At 36.5% G+C, this 26,208-nt stretch overlaps 1 protein-coding gene across 15 annotated transcripts in view; it reads left to right on the forward strand.

Moving 5' to 3' along the window:
- Positions 1-26,208, forward strand: part of ZNF438 (zinc finger protein 438) — a 59,025-nt gene that overhangs the window by 7,829 nt on the left and 24,988 nt on the right. The gene's annotated exons all lie outside the window — the stretch shown is intronic.

The following is a 26,208-nucleotide window of genomic DNA, read 5'->3' on the forward strand; positions in this document are numbered from 1 at the left end:
TATGTCTAGTTCTCTTGGTAGTATCCCCTGATTTACTTCGTTTTTCTTGTAAGTGGGGACATTGAGGAAGAAGTTTTGGGGAGTAACATTGGGGTCCTCATCAACTTGGAGAGGAATTATGTAGGGCAGTTGTTTTTGTGACTTGCCCCTAGTGAGACACTGTTCTGTTCAGCTTCGTTTTTTCTGTTGCCTGGGTTCGTGCATTAAGTAGGTGTTCCTGCAGTAATTTAATCCAAGTCAGTACACAAGTTTGTTCTGTACCTAGAGTGATGGAATATTTAGGGAGGGTGAGATGAGCTAATACCGGCCTTCTATGTCTTCCAGCCAACTTCCAGCAAGTATGTAAAAAGTCATAAAAAAAATAGCAGTGGGGGTATCTTAATTAAATGAGCATGCTTGTCGCTCTGCCAGTCTTTTCTCTTGGCATGGTTCAAGTCCTAGGAACTATGTTTGCTTTCAGTCTCTATCAAACTCAAATACAAAACTCTGTGATAAAAGCATCAAAAGCAGTGTTCAGCGGGAAAAGACTACGGAATCAGCTTTTGCTCATTTCCACTGAAACGTCCTTTTCACTCCACTTAATGGAGGCTGCAGTTTTTACTTTTGGTATGTTTAGCAACAGATTGACTTAAATTTGTTGTATTTGGCTCTAGAGCGGCAAAGAGCAGATGTCAGGGAGGTGCCGTGACAGGAATAAAAAGATTCAGAAGGCTTGTGGGAATTTGGGGAGTGAGGGGGAAAATCTTCCTCCTATTTTTTCCTGCTCGAATCCATATTATAACATTTAGAGTTGGCATTCAGTTCAAAAATTGCTGTGCTTCAAGGGTTGCTACATTGACGCAGGCATTCTTTCCCACAGCTCAAATTCTGAAAACAGAGTTTATTTATAAAATAAAATATGCATGTGAAATTATAATTGATACCTTAATTATGGAGAACTTGCCTGAAAGACGGTAGCTTAGTGACCTGCGGGATGTGTTCCTGGCTTAGAATAGCCACATTTTATACTGAAACATTTTCTCTGTGTGAATCTGAAAAATGGAATTCGCCTGTCAAGGCACAAAAACTTCAGTAACTGAGAGGTACTCTGTCAGGGATGATAAGCGTAAAATAATGGCCAACTTTTAAATGTTATTTGGGGTTGGAACATCTGAAAGCTAAGCTTTGCTATTTGGGGATTGTTGCTATTTGAAAAATATGCATTTAAAAGCCACCACTACATGTTGCCAGTCTTTGCATAAGCAGGTGGGTGCCAGATGTATGTGGAATTCTGGAGAATTTTGTTGCTTTGCTTTATTTCTTTTCACTTTTGTAATGAGCAAAATGCTTCAAAAGTTGGTGGCTGACTTTTTTTTTCAAGGCTGGAAGTATTTTATCTTTGCCTGGATTAAGGGGCCATTTCTGAAAACACCTTGTGTAATTTGTTAGTTAGTAGAATGATTACTGGTTTGTTTGTCTTTCTCACATCTTTTTTTTTTCACTCATCATCTACCTGCACTTCAAGAATATATATTGCCACAGTATAGTTTGTAGATTATAAAAACATAAATGTGATGTAATTTGCAGTAGTTTTGATTGCAGGTTGCTATATCTGAAAGTTGTGCCAATTCTCTGTTGTCTTGTATGTATAATGATTTACTTTATACTTTGTGGAGCCTGAGGAATAATTTTTTTTTCCTGTGATGAAAAAGTGTTACTTATATAATAATCTGCAGGTGAGGATAGTAATAAATCTTCTGCTTGTTCTTGAGACAATGCTTCTTAATCTTGTATTAGTGTTTTAGAAAACCATTTTGCCTCCTGCTTTGGGTCTTCGTATTTTAGTGGTGATTGTAGTAGCTCTTACCGTTTTCTGAAGAGATGGAATTTGAAGTAGAAGGGACATATCTTATTGTGCACTTAATCAGAATATAATGAAAGTCTGACATTTTTTAAAAAGCAATTAGTATAATGGGGTAAGTTGTCAAAAGCATCATATGTATAAGATATGTAATGCGCGTGTTCTGTTCTCAGGGCTTGTTACAAAGTCATGACTGGAGTATGCTCATCAGATTTGAGAACAAATCTTCCCCAGTTTTTTGCTGATGAACAATGTGAATGCATTGCTAAAAGAAAACAGGTCAAACTAGCTTGCCTGTTAGCTGTAGCATGTTGAGTTGCTTGGTGAGGTAGCTAATTTCAGTGGCTTGAAAGTGACAAGTCTGGAAATAACTGTGGTGAGAGGTGCTCCAGGAGGATTGAGTGAAGCCTTTTTGATTTCCTAAATATAAAGGAAGCCAGGTCTGATCAACAGCTGCTGTGAGGGTTATTGAGACAGTGAGTAACTCCAGTCCAGTGCAGGATTTTGCACTTCTGACCAGTTTAGAGCATGTTCTTTTGCTTAAGGTGAGATGCTGACACTGTAACAGTTTGGTGTGTTTGGTTAGCATTATTTTGGTCTGTCCTGTACTTCATTTCTTCCAGGTATTTTTCACCTGGCTGTCAAATTCCTTTGTTTACTGCAGCATCTGAAAGACTTTGTGAACACATAGAAAATGTTAGAAAAACTGATAAATTATGGATTCTGTGTTAAGACTTTTTTTCTAGATCATTTAATCATAAGTATTGGTAAGGTTTCTTTTACATGGTAAGATTTCACTTTAAAAGAAGCATGAAACTGTAGGTTCCATTTAGGTTAGATCAAGATCTGCAAGGATCATACCCATTTTATTTATTTTTTTTGTGATTTCATGCATATATTAAACCTACATTTATGTACTAGCATGCTGTGAAGATAGCTTTGTATTGCAAGGAGAGCTGGTCTGAAACATTATTAAGGTGTAATTGATCAAATTCACTGTAAACTTTTGAAATGTTTTTGAAGGTGTTTTTGCACCTAAAAATCTTCAAACAATTGGTATATAATATTGATGTTCACTGGAAAGTGATTTTTTTTTAATTTTGAGAACAAATCTTATTTTCATGGTCAAGATTAAAGTAGAACAAACTTTTATTTTTCTTTTTTGATTTTAAAATCAAACTGCACTTACAGAAATGCACATATCTTTGATATTTAGCTAATCAACTTCTGAGAAGCAGAAAAATTCCTTAGACAAAGAATACTGCTAACTAAGTTGATGGAAACTCCTGATTATAGAATTGGTTTGTTCTGCGTATGTCTCTTCCTGTTTCAGGAAGCTGTTCATTTTGGGAAAAAGCAAAAAAAATCAAGAACTATAAAATGTTGATAATAGAAGTTGTGGAGTAGTGGACTTTAATTGGACCATCAAAAATGCAAGCCAAGGAAACAGAGTGATGTTTTGATTGTGATACCTAATAATTTGCAAAGCATCTTCTGCCTAGAAAAAAAGTTTTAAAAAAAAAATCATCATTTGAATAGTGGGCTGTACCTATATACTATTGCAACTGCCCTGTCTTATCAGGGAAATAGACCTGGGATACTTAGCCTGTCCTTACTTAACCCTTGGAGATTTTGGTGATGGGAGAAATAATAATCTTGGGCAGTATAAGCCTTTTTTTGTCTAAGTAGAATTATGTTTTAAAGTGTGTGCTGTTCAGTAATGAAAAGAGCTTGAATTGTCACTTTATAACATTTCATACATGAAACACTGGAAAGACCTTTTCCAAAATGTTAATTAATAATGAAAAGTTAATAGATAAACTTCAAAAATTTGTATTAGTTAGTGCTGGTTGGCACAGAATGACCATGCATGCTTTCTTGGAGGATATTTAGAGAGAAGAGTTTCAAGTTTTCTTTAGCAGCCTCTCTCTTCAATACTCATGTGTGAATGGTGTAGTTATTTAATAATTCAGTCTTTGGCAACTATATTTAGAAAGTTGCTTTATATTGAGAAGGAGAAAATGTTTAGTGTGTATACTCGCAGTTAGGAAGAGACTGGGTGAGAATATTAACACACATGTGAAATTGACTGACTGTAGATGCCCCCAAAAGAAGAAGTTTTAATTTTCTGTCAAAATCTAGTTTTATTACAAATAATTGTATTTAGAAGCTTAATAATTTTCAAAACTAGTATCTTTGATATTCATTTTTTGCATTATAAAGTGGGTTCACAAGCCCAGAATATAACATTCTTTACTCTCAGGTTTCAAGTTAATTGTATTTCTTTCTGGAAATAAGATGAATGCTAGTAACCTCTCCGTTAAAAAAACATTAGTACTGGTACATTACTAGTTTTCAAATATAAATTCTAAGGAGGTTCCATAAAGAACAGATGTGGTCCGGTGGAAAACGTTAATTTACAAAGGAATCTGATATTAGCGGTGCACACTGTTGTGAGCCACAGCACTGCTTCAGGGTCTGGCAGATGAATCAGTTATGAATTTATGTATTGAAAGGAATGCTCAGCTTCTGACGTGTTGCCTACACTTGGGAGGTATGGGAAACGCTTCCCAATGCTGTTGCCATCAATTTGTTTGCATGGTAAGAGTCCTTGTAGTTAGCTTGTGGCTTCTAACAGACTTCAGACAGGTCAGTTCACCTTGCTGAAAGAAAGGCTTTAGTTTTATGCACTTTGGAACTGTTGTAGCTCACTAGAAAAGTAATAGCAGTATCTCTGGAGGTATTTTTGCTCTACACGTACAAGTCCTTTGAACACAGAATGACTTGCAACAATAGAGAAGTGTTTTTCTGACTGATCAGCAAACTATGTGCTGTGGATAGATTTGTGTTGAGCGTATAGTCATTGAAAATTTAGTAGCTCATCTACAGTTGCAGTTTTTTTGGCTAACATCTTGTATGGATATTGTACTGCTGAATATTTAATCTGCTGTGGAGACGGGCAAATTTAGGAGAAGTGACTTTAATCTCAGAAGAACGTGTATTGACTGGGAGAGTTAGTTCAGTTTGTTTTTGCAAATCGCCAACCCTTAGAAGTGGGATTTAGTTTAGCCCAGGAGAAAATGTAACTTCCCCTTTGTCTCCAGAATGAGGTCATGGTGCTTGTCTCTTTTCAGCCTCTATCTCAGTAAATAATAGAAAATATAATTGTTTCATATTTCAGTTTTATTTCCCAAAGAATGGGTGTTACAGTTACTTGTGCAGGCCATAATGTCAGCAATGACTCTTTGGCCTTCTTCATTGCTACTTCTTTACTGCACTGTATCTGCCCTGTTTGCATGACCATGCTCGAAATTCTCATGTGCTTATTTTGTTGTTTGCTTTTTTTTTTTTTTCCCCGTGATTTTATCAGTGATTCCACTGAGCAGGTAGCTGAGTAGACTTAAGTCATGCAGGAGTCGGTTGTGCATGTGGCATTAGTGATGGCAAAGGCCTGCCTTAAGATGTGAAGGTAAGGAAAAGGAAACAAAATAGAATCCAACAGAAAGATGAGAAAAGAAAGACTTTGGTAGTAAAGGAAGGTAGAAAGGTAGAGGGCAACACCTCAGTGACAAGGTGGAAGAAAAGCTGAAATGCTGGTATGGAGATGCACTGCAAATGCAACATGTGATGATGCTGTTCTGATTTGTAATTTTAAGAACAACTAAAGAAGCATGTTGTTTAAATAAATAAGATAATGTATTGATCTTTTTAATCATAAAAGTGTCTTTCTCATTTTTGAGTAGATCAGATATGCAATAATACTCATTTTAGGGGAGCCTATTTTGTTTACTACAATGAGAATATATTCATCATAGTCTTCATCAACAAATTCATAAAAACACTAGTGTTTGATTGCTTTATTGCTCATTTCTTGTCTGATCAGGGTTATGTGCTTATACTTTGCAGCATTATATGTTGGTAGATATAAAGGAATACAATTTTCCTTAGTGGGGAGTGTAAAAAAAGTTTCCTGCTTCATTAAGATGGTTCCCAGGTCTGTGTGAAGAGCATGCATGTATGATCACTGTTCACTTTCCAAATTGGCACTTGGAGGCTTTGTAACTAGACTGAACTACAGTCAGATTACTCAGATTCCCTGGAGAACAGAAATTGCTTCACCAACAAATACATAGGGTAGCTTGAGCCCATTCTGTTGAGCTATGGGGTTTATTTCAGAATTTGGGAGATTCATTTTTATGGAATAGATAACTGAGAGTTAGCATTCTTGCTTGGATAATGTACTATTTATTTTGGAAGGAAGTTTCCCATAACTAAATAAGAACAAGATGTTTGACCACCTTCTAGGGAGGAGACTCTTTGGTCAGCACAAAATTAAAAGAAAAAATTCAGAAGAGACAACTGACCATTCTTACGTGGTGTTTGAAATGTTTTCATGTTTCTTCTGGGCCTTAATTATACTGTGTATACATGGCAAGAAGAAAGACCAGAGGTTTTGTTCTTTTCTTGGAAGTATAGCTTTATCACATCGTTGGGAATTTATAGCCTAGTAATATATAGTGTTTTTTCCATTCCTGCATTTTGCAGTTGGTTTGTACAGCCTCATAATTTGGCAGCCGAGAGCTCACTTTTTCATGATTTTTTTGGCATGAAAGGGTTACTGTTCACATTTCCTGTGTAATTCCTTCTGATCTTGCTGGGCTGTAATTACTTTCTTGATGTTAAACATTCCCAGGCTCCTATAACCTTCTAGCCTGCTTGCACTGGCCAAGTTTGTCCCAGGTGATCATGTGGGCGAACCTCCTGTTTTTAAGGATAAAAATCTCTCCTTCCTGTGTAAGATAGGCTACATACTCATTCCTTTGCTGTGCAATCCCAAGAGAAATCTTTCAAAAAATAATAACAAGGTAACACATCAGTCTTTCAGTCAGATTTAGCAGCCACATAGATGACAAATCAAGTGTGTGGGTTTAGAATTTGCTGAATCTTGGTTGAATGACTGCGAGTTCACATTAAAGATTATTTTTTCTTAATACATTTGGAAAATAGGTTATGATATAAAAAAAGACAGATTTTGACTGTAGCTTCTTACTTTTGACCATATAATTGGCAAATCATTTTAAGCTTGCTTGAATGTAGAACTACTTAGTTGAGCTTTCATGATTTTTTTTTCCTTTTGAATTCTTTGCAGTAGCTGCACATCTTACAGAAAACGAGAGGGTATTACTCAATTCTGTCTTTCCCACGTAGTTCAATTATCCTGTATTTCTTCTGATTTTCAGTTTGTGGTATATAACCAGTAAGCACAAGGTGGTATTGTGTTTTTAAATAGAAGTGACTGCATACTGCTGAAAAATGTTGGTTTCAGAGGTGTGGGAGCTGAAGTGTTCTGTTCTGCAAAGGCACTGAAAGGTCTTACGTGCCACTGCTCAGCTGCTCTTCAGCTTTAATCTGGAGGAGCCACCTGTAAGAATGCAAGTGAAGTTTGCTTTCCATGACCTTTATGCAGTTTTCTCACAGTGCCAAGAGAGATGCAAGATGGTGATGGCAGGGATTTTTTTAGGGTGTGAGGAGTTGTAATGTGCTGATATATTGACATGGGTGGGTGTTCTCTTTTTTTTGTTACTGACAGTGTCAGAGTAAGTAGCTGCAGGTTCTGTGCACTGTTGGTTCAAGAAGTAGCCCAAATTTTGATACTTCATTCAAGGGTGATCTCATTAGCTTATTACAGATAATTTTTTTTGGTCATAATTCTAGTCTTACTACCTCATGCATTTCATTGGCTTCTTTATGAAATTCTCAGGCTCCAAGTAATTCTGTTTTGTTTAGCCCTGGTATTGTGCTTGCAAATCAGATACTCAGAAGTCTTCCCAGTAACTGACTGACTGAAGTCTTGTGAATACATAACTGTGTGTGAGCTCAGTGGGATTACATTTGGAAGAAAACCTTATGTAGGTAATAAATTGTAGCAGTTCGAGCCCTTTTCTTACTTTAATTCTCATGCATACCAATGCCTGTGCTTTACTATATAAATAGAAGTTAGAGCAGTTGGTGTGCATGATGTTAACTGTGCTGCTATGTTAGTGAAGGATAGGAAGAATGTATTTTAATGAAAATGTCCTTAATTTTAATCAGGAAGTCTTCTTGAATTTGATGGCTTAGTTATAATTGGAATGCACTCAGTATGCTGCCCAGTTCTTAATTGCATACTCTATCATATAATGGGGAACATAGCTGTCAGATATGCCTATTTTTGTTGTTGAACCCAGAGGTTCCTACTGGGATATTATTCAACACACAGAAATCTGGTCCTGGTATAAAGTATTTATACAGTAGTTGTGAAAAAAACCCATAAAGCACCAAGTGAGTATAAGTGAACAGACAGAAGATACTGCTGACATCCTGAAGTAAGACTGTTCCTTTGTCATTTTGTCATGGCCTGCATGTGATCTCCAGGTACTTGAGATCTTGTAGGAAACTTCATATGAAGAGGACTTCCCTAAACACATTCGCTTGGGTATGCGTGAAACACGTTGCAAGCATTCTAGGCTTCATGTGCAACAAAGTGCAGCAGGGTAGTGCTTTGGTTAAAGCTTTTTTTTCAAAACAGCTTACTTATGACTTTATAATATGAAAACACTGATGAATTTAGAGTTAGTTGAAAGTGAGTACAATGGTACTGAAGCCTGCTTTCCATCTAATAGGGTGTATAGATCATCTTACCTTTCTCTTTTCCAGTTTAATTTTGTTTCTGCTCAGACAAAGACAGTGAGGATTTACATGTTATATTGTAATTAAAGGTAACCTGTTCTGAATGTACTTTGTAAAGTGCTTAAAGTGTAACTGACCTGACTCTCCATTATAAATTTCACCTTTGCAGTGGAAAATACCCTGAGTGGTAATTAATTTTCTTATATGTAAAATATGTGGTTTCAGAGTCCTGTGCAAATTACCTCCTGCTTTTTGTGTGGAAGGCATGTTACAGGATGTAAACTGGTGCTGTTGATCTTGTGTGTGTGTGTATCTTGTAGTGGTCTAACTTAAAACTCTCTTGGATTTAGGTCTCTAATGTACTGGAGGCAAGGTGATGCATGTAGCTGTGATGCAGGGAAGAACTAGACCTAATCTTAAGTGTATTTAGTGCAGAGAAAGAAGCTGTTTGGTTTTAATGAGCTACTATAGAACTAAGGAATAATTTGAGTTAGGTGAGATTTTAAGCTTTAAGACAATGTAGTCAACTGTATTTTTATATTCAGAGTTCTACAAGTTCTCTCTTTCAGAAGACATGTAAATTACTGTTATGACAAAATGCATAAATATGTCTAGGATTTGATAGTAATTAATTCATTTCACTTATCTAAGGAAAGATTAAGTGCCTCGGTTTGAAACTGGCTATAAAAAGTAACATGTAAACAAATTTAACACACATCAGGTGTAATAGCACATTTCATAGAACTGCAGATGCTTTGTTTTTAAATGCAGTGGTTTCTCACTTTCAGTGTTCGCAAACTGAAGTTTAGTCACAGACCACCTCTTGACTAGATTTTTTTAAGGGCAATTTTTATGTCCCTGGCTTTCTTGAGTGACTTGAACTATATATAAAAAAGTATTAAGTACTGTTAAAATGGTGATTAGCACTCTGATAGAATTATGTTACTTAACACTGGTGCACAAAAAGAATGATTGACTCTTCAAGTTTTCTTGGATTTCTCCTGGTTCAGATGATGCCATGTATCCACTGATGAGAGGATCTCAGAACACATGTTTGTGCAACTGTCTTTCAGGATCTCTTTTCTTGATACTGGATTTGGTGGGCTACTTACATGAGAATTCCACAACATATCTTCAAAATAGATTTGTGTTTCACATCAGCTTTTTTGTGGTCTACATTTCATCTTTGGTTCTTTGTATTTACACACACATTACATACATATATTTATATGTAAATATATTAACAGATGTTTTTATAGAAATTGGCTATAGTCTTTGCTATAGCATGCATAAGATCTTTAAATTATGGCAGTCCTTTGTACACTATGTATGTACTGCATTTTAATTGTCTGCTTCCTGTGTATTTAGTAATGTTTACTGACTTGATGCACATATTTTTGCTATTATTTATGCTTAAATTTTTTTACATATTTTCATTCCTAGGGTTCTATATTGATGCTTTAGGGAGAAAGAGGTGAAATACCGAGCAGAGATCCCAGTGATGAAGAGGGAGAAGGTGTGAGGATAATGTGGTAGGCACAGTAAGAGGTTTTAGAAATTGGTAATATCAAAGTTAATTTAAATCATCATTTATTTTGAAAGGTTCATTATTTAACAGACACATATGTGGGATAGCAACATTAGTAAGTTGAAAAGGGTGTGCCAAAAGTAGTGTGCTCTTGTGGGTACACATTATGGAATTATAGAAAAATTTATTTTTGGAAAGGACTACTGCAGGACATTCTCTCAAATGCCCAGCTCAGAACAGGGCTACCTTCACAGTTAGATGAGGTTGTCCAAGATCTTACTTAGTTGAGTCTTGATCATCTCCGTGGATGGATACTACACAGCCTCTGGACACCCTTTTTCAGTGTTTGACCACTTTCACTGTGAATTTTTTTTTTTCTAATATCTTGACTTCCCACATGACAACTTGTCAGTAGCCTCCTGTCCTCTTGTGCAGCCTGTGTGCTCTCATCTTCCATACACCCTCCTATTTTAGGTAGGTGAAGACAGCAGTAAGATTCCTACCTTTCTCTTTTTACAGTTGAACTCAGGTATGTCTGTGGGCAACCCAAACATGAACACAGCCCTGTAAGTGCAGAATAGATGAGAATATTCAGTTTCCTCAGCTTGCTCTTGTATATCTATGGAAGCCTTTCACATCCCTTGGTAGTTGCAATTCCAAATGATCTTTGGTTTGCTAATACTGTGTACATGCCCGCAGGCAATGTTTCTGTATTCTTCCTGTTAGCTTCTTCCTCTTCTCGTTTGTGTATTTTTCTTTTGTCCTGGAGTTCAGTTAGGAATACTCTGTTAGTCTGTGTTGGCTTCTTCCACACCTGCTGCATGTCAAAATGCTGGACTATTCTTGTACTTTGGAGAGTTCTTCAGGGCCTCCCTTATGTATCAGGGTGCCCCTTTCAAAGGGATCACACCAACTAGCTTTCTGAACAAACAAAAAATGTTTTCTCAAGTCCAGGACTGCACTTCTGCTATTAGTCTTCATTGCTTTTCTCAGGATCTTAAGATTCACCATCTCCTACACAGAAGGCTGCCATTGACTTTCACATTCCTGACCAGTTATTTCTTTAGCTTCCCCCATTCACTTTGGAAGACTGTGTTAAATCATCACTGTATTTTCCCTCTGAAAACACTTAAGCCTTATTGTGAAATACTGGCAACATATAGTAGGATAGAATATTGAAAAATGAGGCAATGCAGCTACAGTTTCCTATTCTTGGTAGGAAATAAGGTTTTAATGACCCAAATGTTAGAAGAATTAAATACTCTCCTGCCTGTTGTTGCCTGAAAATGAAAATGTTTTGTATAAAAGCTTGAAAATGTTCATGAAATGTTAATGGAAACAAATTTCTTAGTTTGTAAGAAATGTGTATGAGGAAGAAAAGAGGAATATGACAGTATGTCAGACTGTATAGTTGCTACTTAAGACACAAATCTCTCTTCAGTTACACTGCCCACTCAGAATTTCTTGGGTTTAGCACTGCTTATAAGGAGAAAAAGCAAGTATCCTGGGTAAAACTGCCATCTTTTGTTTAAAAACTGAAATGGGCATGATTTCTGTAGCTTAAAATTAGATAATACTCAGCTGACAAAAGCAACTGTGCATTAAAGACTTGGCACTGAAAAGAGTAATTTCAGATTAGATGAGAATCTCTACTACTGTAATAAGTTAGTTGGTGGACTGTTGTCTTGGACCTGGTGATCTGCACAAACTCTTTGGTTTCTGAATCATACCCATTGAGAAAAAAAATAACTTGTTGTTTGTCTGAAATAATTGAAACCAGTGCATGTGTTCATATTTGTTAATGAATTTCAGGTGCCATTGTTTTGTTCCAGAATGAGAAGCAAAAAGATTGGGGTACTGGGGTGATAATTTTCCCACTTAAACTAGTATTTAACAGTTCCAATTTTTGTTTCTGGATGATTCGTATATTTTTTTGAAAGTATCTCTTTTCAAATTTCACAAAACATGCATCCAGCTTATACTTATTCACTGTATTGATTTTATTTATTTATTTATTTTGGTTTTTTTTACTAAATAAAATGGTGTTGTAGTTTGAGCCCAGAGGGCAACTGAGCACCACTCAGCTGTTCACTCACTCCTTTCCCTCCAGTGCTGCGAGGGAGAAAAATGAATCAAAAGGCTTGGGAATGTAGATAAGAACAGGGAGGGGTTGTTTACTGGTCACAAGCAAAAAACCAGGCTAAGGACACTTAACAGACAGAATGAGACAGTGAGAAGCGTTACTATATCTTAAAAACACCTCCCCCCACCTCTCCCTTCTTCCTGGGCCCAGCTTTGTTCCAGATATCTCTACCTCCTCCCCCAGCAGTGCAGGGACAGGGGATGGGGGGTGCAGTCAGTCTGCCACTTCTTCCTCCAAGGTGGGGGGTAAGTACTCTTCTGCATTCTTTCCCCTGCTCCATGTGGTATCCCTCTTATGGGAGACAGTCCTCCATGAAGTTTCTCCATCATGAGTCCTCCCCATGGGATGCATTCTTGAGATGCTTTGGTGTGGGTCACCCCTGCTGTCCTTCCAGCACCGAACTACAACAGCGGGGGCTGCTTCTTCCCACAGAATCCCACGGGTCCTCCACAGGCAAATCTCTGTTCCTCAGGTGACGTCCATGGGTGGCAGGGGGGTGGCCCTGCCATCTCACCACAGGATACAGGGGGGATCTCTGCTCCAGCACACCTTCCCCCCTTCCTCCTCCGTCCTTCCACTGACCTTGGTGTTCACATAGGTGTACTTCTCCTAACTCATCCTCAAAGTCCCAGCCCCCTTCTTAAATATGTTATCACAGGAGGTGTGGCCACTGTTGCTAATTGGCCCGGCCTTGACTGGAGGCGGGTCTGATTTGGAGCTGGGGGAGTTTTTCCAGAAGCTTCTCAGGGGGGCACTTCTGTAGCCTCTTCCCCTGCTACCAAAAACCCCCACCACACAAACTCAGCACAAATAAGCAGTGATTTTTGAAAGGAAGAAAACCTGTAAATACTCTTGCTCTCTGCTATTTACTGATGTTTACAATAGTGTAACAAACAAGATCCCAGGTGTCTTTAATTTCTGACCATGTACAGAAAACATGCAAGTTCAGTGATGGAAATAGCTTTTTTGCATCTCTTGCTGACTGGTTAAAACATTTTCTGTGCCCCATAGACAAATATAGGAATAAAAGATGCCTGATAGACTTAGCTAATGTTAAGTTTTGCTGCCTAGTTTACCATATTTAGAGACTACTATTTAGCAAATAAAGAAAAGTGGATTAATTAAGTATAGTGATAGACATGCTGGCATTTTTTCTGTGCCAAGAGAAAATGAAGCATCGTGACATTTTCAACATTTGAGATTAAGTACCCCCCAGACTTTTTTTGAAGTTCTGTCTATATTTTTAAGGCTTTTTAATTCTATGGTTTTAGATGAACATCATGAAAACAGAGAACTGTAAAAGGTATTTTATTATTTGAAAAGGGTTAGGAAACAGGAGTACACTGCATCTTTATGATACATGTGTTTCTCCTGTGTAGAAAGAATTCTATTCTTGCCATCTGGTTTGATGCCCAAAGTAGTTTTATGCTTTTTATGTGATCTGCTAAATGTATATATAGTGTCTAAATTTGTTACTTATTGGAGGCTTCTTTTAAAAATCCTATCCAAAACTTTGCAGTTCAGAAACTTAAAGCTCATTCTTCCATCTGTATGAAATGGATTTGGTTTCCAGTCTGTGGATTTTCATCATCTTTAAATACAGTAGGTGTTACAGTTTTTGCAGTGGACAGTTTCGTAAATGCTTACAAATTATGTATGTATGTAGCCTGAAATACTGAAAAAACGAATTCCCTATTTATCTTTAAAGGTAACTGTCAGCAGTGGAAATACCTGTTCTTTTAGATTAATCAGAAGTTTGAATGGAACTCTTTGTCATTGCCATTGCATGTTTCTTTTTTTAAGGTTAATTCAGTTCAAACTTGTAGCATGATCATTGACATTTACATGCTATGGATCATGAGGCCTGCATGCAGTAAGTGAATTCACACAGATCAGAAATACCTGTAGAAGAAAAGTGGGAAATGTACTTAACAGTTATCACCATTATTTCTTCTCTCCCCTCCTCCCTTCCAGTGCCCTAAAAAAAAAAAAAAAAGTAATTGGGCTGGATGTATGAATGTTTGATGTAGAAGATGATGCAGGTTGTTGGCATGCACCCAATGCACATGTAAAAAATATGAAGTTTACAAGTCTTAAGCTATTTCACTATTAGTGAAAAGCAAATGGCCTTTACAGAAAGAAAATGAATGTGATAGAAATAATATGAAGGGTTTTCGGCTTTGCTGCAAGGGAAACATTGATTTTTATTTTCACAGAAATGCATTTGCTAATGTTCTTTCCATATTAAAACTCATATCTAAATCTTATGGAATATCATGTTCGTTGTCCAGACTTGTATATTTCTGCTATTTAGTGTTAGTATTTTGAGATAAAGCAAAATGATCAATTAAAAAAAAATCACAGCTATCTAATGAAAATTATAGTGGATCCAAATAAATTGTACGTTAAAACATTTTTAATGAGCATTTACTGGAAAACCTCTGTGAAAACTAAAATGTCACAGCAAAACCTTATAGACTTTTCTGTGGTTTTGTATATTAAACATTCTGTTGCCTACGTTAACAGTTCTCACAATTCAGAAGACAAGTAGAATGTTACTGTGCCAATGTTTTAACTGACAAAATATTGGAGGCTTTTTATAAAAGTAATTCAGAATCTAGAACCATGAGTAGTTTCTTAAAATTCAATCTATTGAATAAAGGAAAATTAGGAGAATTCAGCCCGTTGCATGTATGGAAGGTTTGTGCTGATAAATCAAGTGGCCACTGATCAATTTCTGAAGCTTCTAAAATACTTGTTCATACATAAATATATATATATATGAGAGATGGTTTTCTAACAAATAAAGGCCACATTATTCTGGTTAATTCTGTACAGGTTTTCTTTCTGATGCATGTAGAATAAATAGTGCAGGTGTGTTACGAACTGTGACCTAACTTTGCATCTTAGGAGCCAAGAATAAGTTCTATATGCACACATCTCCTACTTTAATCATTAAAAGAAGAACAAATTTAAAACAAGGAATACTTGAGCATAAGAATCTGACTACCTTGACAATTGTTTGTTCATTTAGATACTCTCAGAGCAATTCTTCTCTTAGGAAACGTGATTTGTTTGGTTAAAACAAGGTAAGAAGGGGAGTGAAGTTAGCAGTAAGGTTAAAGTATGGGGAGCTGATGATGGCAAGTACTTACATGACTTGGAAGCAGTTGGTTAAGGAGGTAAAGATATTAATAAAAATCTGTGGGCAGTAGAGTACAATAGAGTTCTTTAAATATAGAGGTTGTTCTTGAAGGATACAAAAGCTCAGTAATGATAGAAGTCCAATAACGGGCAAGGATGATAAATTTCTGCTGTGCAGAAAAAGGCATAAATATTCAATAAATATTATGTTCTGTATTCAGAAAGAGGCTGGATTATGCTTTTACATCTCACCACCTCCATCATTACTGATGGAAAGAACATATTATCACTGTACCAGCAACTATTAACATTAAATGTTTTTAAATCTGCTGCACTGACACCTACAGATACTAAAAAAAAAAAAAAAAAAAGCTTAGAAGCTATATGAATTATTAATTTTGAGTTATAACAAATCATGGAACAGCGGAGAAATTCTAGAAGGCTGGAGGTGAAGGGGAACTAATGTGCCCAAATTTAGAAAGTATAATATGAGCACCTTGAAAAGGCAGATAGTAGTATGCCATCAGTGAAGATTTAAAGAAGAATTGCAGAATGGGCAAGTCAGACCCTACCTTGTACTGCTGCATGGGATTACTCCATGGGAAGGTGCTTGCCTTTGCCCTTGCTGGGTTTCACAGATTCCTGATAGCTCTTTCCTCTGAACAGAGGCCCTGCCCTTCAGCTCCCAATTTCATATCAGTTGCACACATGCTAGGAGTCCACTCTATTGCATTATCCAGGTCATTAATATAGATGTTAAACAGTGGTGGCCCCAGGGTTGCTCCCAGAGGCACACCACTTGTAACTGGTTGCCAGTTTAACTTTCTACCACTGATCACAAGCACCCTTTAGCCTGACAGTCCAGCCGTTTTTTTATGCCCCTTAGCACCCACTTTCCAATACACATCTCACCAATTTGTCTGTGACGATACTGTGGGAGACCATGTCAAAGACCAAAGATCTTCATAAAGTCAAGATGAACACAACACCTACTGCCTTCACTTTATCACAGAAAGTAGTTAACTTAGTTGGGTATGATTCACCCTTCATAAATCTGTGCTGGCTGTTCCCAGCCTTCTCCCTGTCCCTCATATTGCTGAAAATGGCTTCAAAGAGGCTTTGCTCCATAACCTTTCTGTGGACTGGGATTAGGCCAACTAGCCTGTAGTTCCCCAGATCATCCTTCTTGCCTATCTTGAAGACAGGTGTGCTATGTGCCATTTTCCAGTCTTTGGGAATCTCCCTTGATGCTATGACTTTTAAAAGATGATAGTGTGTCCTTGCAGTGATACTCATCAGCTCCCTCAGCACTCTTGGATACATCCTTCTGATGCTATGGATTTGTACATGCCCAGTTGTATTTTCTTACTGAACCGCACCTTCATCTACTGTTGATGCTAGTACCTCAGCATTTTCCATGCCTTCTGTCACCTGGTCCCCTTGTCCATTAAGTATTAGGCTCACATTTTCTGTAGCCTTTCTTTTGTTGCCAGAAGTCTTGTCACCTTTCATCCCTTGCTAGTTGCAGCTCCAGGTGAGCTTTGCCTTTCTTATCTCTCTGTGCATGCTTTAGCAGTGTCTCAAATAGTTGAAACTCCACTGAAATTTAGAGACCCTGAATATGACTACCAAAGTTTGAATTTGACCATAATGTAGGATTTAGTGCCACTATTAAAAAAATTAGGTGTTTGGTTGTTTGATTACCCTAAGTGAGCAGAACTTCAGTGGTAGAATTTGAAGACTTGACTCAAGCAGTATAGGTGTCCCAAAGCATGTTTTTTATGGGAAATTAATGAAAAGGTACTGTGTGTCAAACCACAAAAACATAGTTGCTTGAAAAGCTTGGTTATGCTTAATTGTTTTTCTCTTGAAGTACTAATTCAGTTTGGTCTTGTGTAGTTTGAGATTTAACTGAATGACTTAAGAATACAAATATCCCCAGGAACAGAAGGCAAAGCTGGAGGCCCATAGAGAAAGAAGAATGTTCCCAGGGTTAGCATAGTCTGTGCACCACAGCTGGTTGCTGGACAGTGGCCAGGAATAATTTTGACATGTTTATTTCACATTTTTTCTCCATGAACATGTTTTGAGGACACTTCATTAAGTACATCCAACAGTCTTTGAAGCTCTGTGCCTTTAACATTTTTCAAACAACAAATGGGGTGGTGGATACAAAAATGAAAATTATATTGGCAAGGCCTATTTGCACAATGAAAGCAACACAAGATAAGTGAGTGAAGGCAGTGAACTAGGACAGGTTAGACTTTGATTTATTCTTTTTTGTATGTTTATCTGTGTGAAGGTTTTTGTAATAAGAAGGTACGTTTCATCAGTAACATTGTGCTGACAGACAGTAATAAATCCTGCAAAAAAGGTATCATTTAAGTAAATCATAGAATATTGGTACACACTTTGTCTTGCAAATGTTGCCCTGTATACTGCACTTCGAATGGTTTGAACAGCTGCTGCTTTTTTATGTTGTTTCTGAATGCTAAACAGTTGAGCAATGTCACCAAATCAAGATAAGACTGTGGGATATTCTTATTTATCTAAATTTTATGATTGGTATTGAGAAATGTGTTTATACCAGATTGACTAGAAAATATACTTGGTTACGTTCTGATTGTTCTTCAAATAAGTGATGTATCAGTCACTTTGGCCCAGCAGTTGCTTTGTCAGTTGGGTCAGACCTTCAGGAACTCCCAACCAGGGAATTGGGCATTCCATGCAGGAGAATCCATTGAAGCTTTAACGGTCCTTTCCCAGAAAATGAGAGGCATATGACTGAGCGAAGAATGTGGGTGAACAGCTGAACTTCTCTGCTGGGGTCTGTGTGAAATAGTTTGGGCACAGCAGCAGCAGAGAGGGAGGATGCTACATCCTCTGCATGTGCTCAGCACACAGCCGGGTGATTGCTTCTCTTGCTGCAGTTTTCACAAGAGTTCTATAGCTGTAGTCCACTTCTTCGGCTGTGGAAGCTGAGCTGCCCTTAATTTTGCAAGATAATTTGGACTACATTGGTTGTGTGTTGAGAATTCTTTTTATCTACAAGTGTGAAATTTATGCAATATTCTTTAACACTTAAGGTTCTTACTCTCACAGAACCTACATAAATTGTGACCTTTTAATTTTTGCACTAAACTTGGCACTGAGTTTTAAGAGGATGTTTCAGTGAGATTATGTTCTAATTTGTAAATTTAATATTTGATGATTCTTCCAATGTAGAACAGTTTATTATATGCTTAGGAGGCAGTAAAGGTGGGAGTTATATAGGATTTAAGTTGCTTACACCAGTCATTAGATTTTTTTTATGAGTTTAAGTGTGACCTGTTAAGTATATATTTCTTTCTGGTGAATAAGATCATGTTTGGGAAACAGGATATAATTCATAGTTGGGCAGTGGTTTTAATGTTCAGCATCATTAAGAAAATCCAACTATTATATTTACATCATTGGTTTTAAAAGTGTATGTGTTCTTAAAGTGTACTGGGCCCTCAGCTATCCAGAATAATGGTCCTTAGCCCTGAAAATAATTATCATCCCCGTCTGATCAGTTATCTGGTATATTTTTCAGTACAAGGCAATCTGCAAGGACCAGCTGTGCCTCACAACAGTTCACATGTTCTCAAGTGAATTCTTCTTTTGTAGAATTTGGAGGTTATTTCTGAGTTCAGCTGAAGAAAATAGGCCCTTTCCTTCAATGTAAGAAATAAGTATTTCAGTGCATAATTCTTAGTAAGAGCTTTTTCGCTTGAGAGAAATCAGGCCTTAGAATCTAGTATTCTTTGATTGGTCTTAGACATTGGGCAGTGTTACTTTTTATTATTTTTGGCACTAATACCTTGTTTTTCTTAACTTCTGCCTTAGAAATGTGTCTGTTACAGGTGAGCCCTTTTGGGAGGGACTTTCTCTTAAAAGTCGTTAGTCGATAGGCAGTGTGAATTTTAACATCCTGGAAATCCATACCATCTTGGCCTAGCTCATTTATTGCTTGACCAGGCACAGGCATAGGTTTGCCTTCTCACTTTGTCCTCTACGCCATGTAATAGTAAGCTCCTTTTATTTTTTTAATTTTTTTTCAGTTCTTGAATGCTTGTTTTGCTTCAATCTGTGTATAAGACACATTGAAGTTACTTTTTAAAATGCAGTGGTTTTTTTGTATGGGGGATACATAAATGTCAGAATGTATCTAGCTGACTTTTTAAGAAACTCTGTAATGGAAATTCTTATAGAAACAACTGTAGGTGATTCTCACTACTTAGTACCATGGCAAAATTTAGTACAACGCTCGATTTTGCAGCTGTAAAGTCAGAAATAATTCTATTATTTGAGTCAGAATTGCAAAGACAATTCACTTTGCAAAGTTTGGAGTGTTTTTTGCTTTTTGTCAGCTGTTGGTTACCTTTCTTGATTGGAGGTTTTCAAGACCCATCTAGATAAAGCCCTAATCCCAGGGTTGACACTGCTTTAAGCAGGGAAGTTAGATGGGATGACCTAGCACAGTCCCTGCCAACCTGAACGATTATGTGAGTACCTGTGTGCACAACTGCAGTTTTTTGTCTAAAGCTATGTAAGTTTCATCATAACTGCAGTGAAATTGCTGTTTAGTATTTGTGATATTGTTTATCTGAAAAGAAAGCTAGTGTACTGCAGCAGATACACAGTGAAAGATAAATTATGTATTGCTTCCTTATTTGACCAAAACAATCATTAATTGTGAACAGCAAAGTCAAAAAGTCTCACAATTTAATCAGGCATTGTAAACTGAAAACTGTAAGGGTGTACTGCAGTTCCGCTATGAATTAACATTACATATTGCTAACAGAATTGTAAGATATATAGATTCTGTCTTATGAAACTGCATTATTGAGATTCCTGGCAGAACTTCTTAGCAGTTTGGACCCAAACAATAAATTAATGCCCAGTTTAGTACTAGAATAATATGGTGGGGGGGGACCAGGAGTAAAAGGAATTGCACAGTTTGAATTTTAAAGTAAATTCTAGAGTAGTCATTGCCAAGTAAGAGCGCTAGATGTTTCTGTTTCTTGATTTTTTAAAAATACTAAATTAATTTGAATTTAAATTGTAAGAACTATTGACAGTATCGATTTCGTGTAGTATCTTATAAAAATGAAATGAGTAGTTTGTATTTTCTCAAACTGTTGTTTCCAGCTGCCCTCAGAATCCAGAACAAAAATGTAGCAATTTGTACTGATAAATCATTTCACGGTTACTTTCACAACGGTAAGATTCAAGACTATTTTCGAATCAAAAGCTTTGACCTTTCAATACAGAATAATGGCAAAAGTGTCTAATACAAATGTGGAACTTATGCAGGACTCCAGTTCGCAGCATTCAAAGGAGTACTACTAAGAAGGTACTTACTAAGGAAAACATAAAATGACAATCTGTCATTTTAAATTGGAAATTTGGAAAAAAGGTGTGCTTTTTTGGCATTCTATGAATTTTCTAATATTAGGCATAATAGCAACTGTGCTGTTCCTTGCAGTTCTTTTTTAGTTTTTCGGAATGGAGTTGTTTTCTGAAATGGAAAAGAGTTGGGGTTATTTACAGTCATAAAAACTGTTCAACTACAATTTATTTAATACATATACATTTCATAAAATGAAGAATTGATATTACTCCTTCTTTAGCCTTCTCTTCTCACAGGCATCCTTTTGAGAAACTTAGCTTTTATAAATTTTTTTTATCAGATCCTTGAATTTGCTCTCTTGGACATAGTTGTAGTTGTAAAGTAAGAATTACTGAGACTGTATGCTGGGCTGTCTGCAATAGTAGAAAATATGTGGAATACCCTCATTTCTTGCAGTGTATGTGCTAGTCTCTATTCATACAATTGAAAAACCTTAGAAGTTGATTTTGAAAGATTTATTTCCTCAAGAAAAGTGATCACTTTTCATTTGCTTTTTATTTTAAGCCAAATGTTGAAGTTCCCTATATTGTTTCATAAATAAGCTTTTAGTATCAGCAACATATTATTGAAAGTAGCATAGAACCTGCCATGTAGGCACAGTTCCACTCTGACAGATGGGCATAGTGTAGACATGCCAGCCAACCATTCTATACATCACCTAACAGAGTATGAAGGGGAAGAATTTTTGTCCAGGATTGCCACTGTGGCATTCAGTGCATGTAAGGCTTGAAGTTCAGGAAACGTGCTTGGACTGGTCCATCTCATAGGATGACCAAAAATTTAAAAATAGCCTGGTTTTTAGGTTCTGCTGGGTTTGTACTGGCAAAAGTGACCAGTTGCAATGAGGCTTCTGTTTCTTTTTGGCTGTCTGCTGAAGTCACCTAATGGGCTCAGCCAAAAAGAATTCTGCCACGGACACACATTTCTCCCTGATTAATTACCTAAGTATGGAAGCATAAGCAGTGTGTAATTTCTCTTGTAAGAAAGCTGTTGTTTGTGACTACATGCATATCTCTTCAGATATAGAATAGGAGGATGAGGATCTACTGATGTAGGATGAAATCCTAGTGTGAAAATATGATTTAAAATAGAAAATTTTGAATAAGAATAAATCAGACTTCTGCGACTGAAGATTTGGATGATGAAATGCAGAATATTTTTGCAGGTTTTCAGAAATGCAAATCAGCTATTGCTTGGTTATTGGGGTTTGGGGTTTTGGAGGGTTTTTTATTTTTTAAAGAAATTGGCTTAATGCCTCGTGCTTGATTTTATGAAGTAGCCAAGCACTGCAGGATTTTGGCAAATATACTTGTTTGAACAAACGCTTTTGTTTGTTACACTAGTCAATCTTTATGTCTGTCATTTTTACCTTCCTCAGTATTTTTGCATAGCTCCAATGTTTTAATCATTTATTTCAAGTCTGACTTGGCCTTTAAATACCAACATATTTTGCTAACTTTCCTGGAAGTTATGCTGATATGATGCATTTGTGCTTTTTGGGGACCATGGTTTCTGTTGAAAAGTTTCTAAATTTGGGGAAATACTGGTTGCATGGCACTGTCATTTACAAGATGGCACAGTATGTGAAAGAACAGGTGTGAAAAATGAAGTGAATAAAATTGCTTTTGAAATATAAATTGACATTTCATGGGCTTCTGTTAGGATAACATCTTTTCTAAACTGCACTGAGTATTTAATTTTTCTTTTTAGCTGAATGTTTTCCTTCTGAAATGAAATTACATAATAATATTTAACTAACACTCCTTTACATGCCTAGATTTAAATTAAAATTCATAATTAAGCTTAATATGAAATTATAAGATTTGATTTAATGCTTTCTTCCAGTACCTGAACTTATGTTCACTGCACTAGGAGGTGCAGTCATCATTGAGAAGCTTTATTCTTTTAACAAAAGGTACCAAAAATAAATTCAGTTAGGGTCATAGTGGTTTAGTTTAATACTGTTATGATAATGAGTACTATAATTACTTTCAGATAGTTCTTCCTTCCCAGAGGATGAGATTTTTAGTTTTGATGCCTGCTTAAAGCATGAGAATGACAGTAAAATTAATGTTATAACCTTTACAGCCTGTTTATCGTTTTCTGTGTAGTATCCTAAAAGATTTTGTGTAACATCTAAAATAAATGTCTTGGTATGGACAAGCATCAAATTAGGTTAATTGGGTTCACCTGATATTCAGATTCAGTCTGTCTATCAGGACACCAATTTTGTATAAAAGACCTGTGGGTATCCTTCTGTGAAAATTGCTTTTAAATTATTACATGTATATGCTCTGCTTCCTTTGATTGTTAAAGACCAATTTACAGTGTAGTTTTTTTCCAGTTTATTTGATATTTTTGCTTCTTCTGGTTGAAAATTCATTTATCCTTTCATTCTGTGGTAACATAAGGAGTAGTATAGCCATGATTGAGCTTATTTTGTGTCATTAAGATAAATTTTACTTTTGAATTCTGTCCAACTTCAACTCCACTTCACTTGAGAACCTTGTAATAGATTTCTTTTCATCTCTGACCAGTTAGCAGTAGATTTCAGGAGAACTATTTTGCGTTCTGGAGTACTGCGAATTGAATGATTTTATTTATTGTCCTATGGTAAGAGCTACAAAGTGAGCAAAACAGATTTAAAGATTATATAGAATTTTAAAAGTTTTTTCATTGGGATAGGCTCTTAGGTGGAGAAAAATTGGTGATAATGTCAGATAGAAATAATCAATATCATCTTTGTATTTGGAAAGAATTAATACTGGACTCAAATATAACCATGCAAGACTGTACAAATGTTTGCCACCTGTTTGCCATTCAGTTAAAAACAACAGGACATCCTGAATTATTAGTGGTGTTCAACCAAAAATTTGTTATGGGCATAAGAGTGGAAAACAGGTACAAAATTTAGTTAATAAAGAAAATAGTTGTTTCTTTTTTGAACATCAGCATGTTTTTTTGGAAAGTAGTCATGCCAAGCCAGATTTATAGTCAAATGAAAAAAAAAAAAAATCAATTCTGCTGAGAGCAGGTATAGATAGCTGTATATATGTTATATCCTTCAACTTCTGTACTGTGCATTGATTCAGAATTTCAGAACTTTTTGATAAGACTGCTCTTTGCATGTCCTAAACATAAATATATTTAGATACTAATTATCTGTTAAACATCTTGCAAGTTGGCTGAAAGATGTCAGAAACTGTCAATGAGAAAGGAACATGAATCATTATACTTACAGTAAAGTTGTGGTGGGACTGATTCCAAGACTAGCACTAGGCGGTGATCAAAATGACACTGTCACTGTTGATAAATTTGAAAATTGTGTGAAATGCAGACAGGACAGTCACACAGAGTTATGTGGTTTGCTTTGTAAACTCGATTTGTATTCAAAGAAAACATGCTTTAATATAGTCATACATAGAACGATGGATAGAAAAATTTGAAAAGATGCTAAGAAGCTTGCCCTGTCTTCAAAATCTGGAGCTGTTCAGTTTTTCCAAAAAGGGAGGTTACTTGATTAAATATCTGCAAAAATAAAGGACAGTGAAAGGTTCTTCAGTATAACAATAATAAAAAAAAATTCATGAATTATAGAAGATGGAAAGTTAATTTGAGAAATTATACTTTTTTATTAACAGTAGCTGATTAATGTACTAGTCTGTCAAACAAGCACAGGATTTTCTAGATCAGGACCATTATCTTACTGCAGTTAGGGTTGAATTCAAATCAGAGATGCCTGTACAAAATATTTGGATTTGTATGGTCCAATTTTCTGTCCTAGTGTTAAGAGTTTGTGAATGTTTGGAAGAAGATGTGGAGCTTGTATTTCCATGTGGTATTCTAAGAATTATTGATCTGTATCCTGAAGTCTGGTTTGTTTGCTATAATTCCAGGAGAAATTAGTAACTGTATGTGGGGCACCCTTTTAAATGATTTAATACTCCTTACAACTGGGAGGGATCATGAAAACCTGTAAAAACGTAACTTTAGGATAATAATTTTGAGAACCTTCATTTGAACATCATTTCTTACGTTGTTTTTTCAAGAATATGTGCTGCTGTAACTATTTCAGTGTGTTTTCGAGTGTTGGAAATCCTAAAGTGGAAGAAAGATTTCTGATTTTGTTCCTGTAAAAAGATCTTCTTGAGCAATATGGCCTTAAAGAGGGATGCCTTACATGCTGGGTAACAAGTTGAAAATACATGCTGGTTCCTAGATGTGTTTCGCCATTCCAAAATTACATCATTGTGGTCTGTTCCATTCTTGTAGGTTAAGAGGGAGTTGTCTATATGTTACCACAATGTAAAACTACGTATAGATGAGCCGACATACGTTTGTATACTGGGCCTGACAGATCAGAGGTTGACTGCTTAAGTACCACGGACAGAGGCTCTTTGAGGCAGCCTGGGATCTGCTGATCCCCATTGGCAAACCTATGCCAAGAGGTGCTGGTTGACATACAAGAGCTGCTTCTTATTACATATGGCTCAGCGCAGAAGATGCAGGGACCAGAGAGCCTCACCTGGTTGCTGTGTGAGAGGTCTCCTCACAGCAGCCACACCAGTTGTTTTTTCATGCTTTGGTATTGACCTTCCTGGAAAAGGAATTGGTTTTGCCACTTTATACTTTACTGCTGCCCACAGAATCATCTCCTTCCTGGAACCTCTCCATTGCTGTTTGAGAGTCAATTAATTGCATGATGGTAAAGAAACACATTCAAGACTTACTTTTGTGTTTGGTAATTGCATCAGAATTTGTCCTAACTATTTTTGTATTTATCCAAAAACAATCTCAGAAGAGGGCTCTTGAGTGCACGTCTGGAATGTTCTTTATGTAAGATTCTACCGGCTGTTAAATTGGCCAGGAAAGTAAGCAAACTCCAAATCTACACAGCTGTCTCTGCATATGGGAAATGTTATAGGTATGCACTGGTATGAAAGCCTGGATCCAAGTAAAGCCCCAAGTAGTTGGAGTTCCATCTGTGTTGGTCAATGGACTTGTCTGTTACCTTCCCAAAGCCTTCAACTGCTTCAGAAGAACAAGAGTTTTATACCCTGAGTAACTTTTAACGTGTTAGTGTTGTTCAGCTGAACCAAACTATTATGCAGCCATTCCAAAAGCTAGACCATTTTATGATAAAGAAAATCTAAGTAGATAATAACACAATTTTATATTGTCATTATATTATACTATGTCTTTCTTACTTGACTGTTGAATCACACTTGACCAAAGCTTAAGCAACACACTGCACTGGAAAGAAATAACCAACTACAGCCATCAAGTGGGTGGGCACTTGATGTAATGCTATTTTATATCAAACATTATGCATCAAATTTTGCGATAAGTGCCAACGTCACATTCAGGAGAGATGGTGGTGTAATGTTAGCTTCACAAATTCAAGCTATTATTTTCATTGTAGCATCCATGGAAGATTCTTCTTGTCAGTC

This window comes from Strix aluco, chromosome 1 (assembly GCF_031877795.1).
Source record: "Strix aluco isolate bStrAlu1 chromosome 1, bStrAlu1.hap1, whole genome shotgun sequence".
Taxonomy (NCBI): domain Eukaryota; kingdom Metazoa; phylum Chordata; class Aves; order Strigiformes; family Strigidae; genus Strix; species Strix aluco.